This window comes from Cupressus sempervirens, chromosome 7, assembly GCF_028749045.1.
Source record: "Cupressus sempervirens isolate cs-2001-9-10 chromosome 7, ASM2874904v1, whole genome shotgun sequence".
NCBI classification, from domain to species: domain Eukaryota; kingdom Viridiplantae; phylum Streptophyta; class Pinopsida; order Cupressales; family Cupressaceae; genus Cupressus; species Cupressus sempervirens.
Window position 1 is genome coordinate 39,981,962 of NC_143124.1, and position 1,085 is coordinate 39,983,046.

General features: G+C 32.0%; 1 long non-coding RNA gene across 1 annotated transcript; it reads right to left on the bottom strand.

Moving 5' to 3' along the window:
- Window positions 1-449: 449 nt before the first annotated feature.
- LOC149545352 (uncharacterized) lies at window positions 450-858 on the bottom strand. Its single transcript, XR_016354250.1, has 2 exons — window positions 791-858; window positions 450-704 (listed from the first exon to the last, which is right to left on the bottom strand). It is a non-coding gene; the product is annotated as an uncharacterized LOC149545352 (long non-coding RNA).
- Between the last annotated feature and the right edge of the window lie 227 nt (window positions 859-1,085).

The window sequence follows — 1,085 nt, forward strand, 5'->3', positions numbered from 1 at the left end:
GACTGATAAAGTTTATTGCTAATCAATATTGTATCAAAAATTCAAACTAATTAGGTATTGAATTAAACTTTATAAACAAATGATAGAGAAGGAAAACTTTAAGCATGAACAAGATCATAAATCATATGATGATGACATATTGCAAATGATTAACTTATGCTTAAACAGTGATAAATTTTATTGTTACTCAATATTCTATCAAAGTTTTGAACATATTAGGTATTGACTTTAATGTCATACATAAAAATATCTAATTTAATGTCATACATGCACATATCTAATTTAATGTCATACACGAACATATCTTATTTAATGTCATACATGAACAAACATATAATTTAAAATGATAACCAATAATGTCATGTACATTAACAAACACATAATATATTATCATAACCAATAATGTCGCATATGAACAAACATATCATATATTAACCAATAATGTCATAAGTCGAATAATGTCATACATCAAATAAATGTCATACATCAAATATAAAATGTCATATACATCAAATGTGTATCGAATATGTCCACTGATGCCTATATATATATGTCTAGATCAACTATATATTTTCCTTCCCACCAGGGGAAGGAAACAAATCTCTTGACGTCTTCTGTCGTCGTGTCGAGGGAGATGGTGGAGATGATAGGGTCCTCCTGACACGCTCGCTCGTCCTCTTGTTGAGGCTCTTCTCCAACTCGAGCTGATACAAACAAAGTAGGTATGAATCAGTATTTATTATACGTTGAAATCAAATATATGTACACACAAAATCAATTATTTTCTTACCGCCATCAAATAGTCACTCTGTACGTCCACCTCGAAGGCTCGTGGACGATCAGGTGTGACGAGACCCTACAACAATTCAATAAATATAATCACTTATAAATAACATTAGAAATTTTGAGACTAACTATTATAAACAACAGCTAAAATGGAAAAAATTCTTTCATACCTCAGTCAATGGCTGTGAGCTAGCCATAGCTGTGGCCACTCCATGATCAATAGACTGTCGGAGATGAGGAGGTGTGTCCGACGTCATGAGCTGCATGTCATACAATACACATTACATGTAACATGAAAC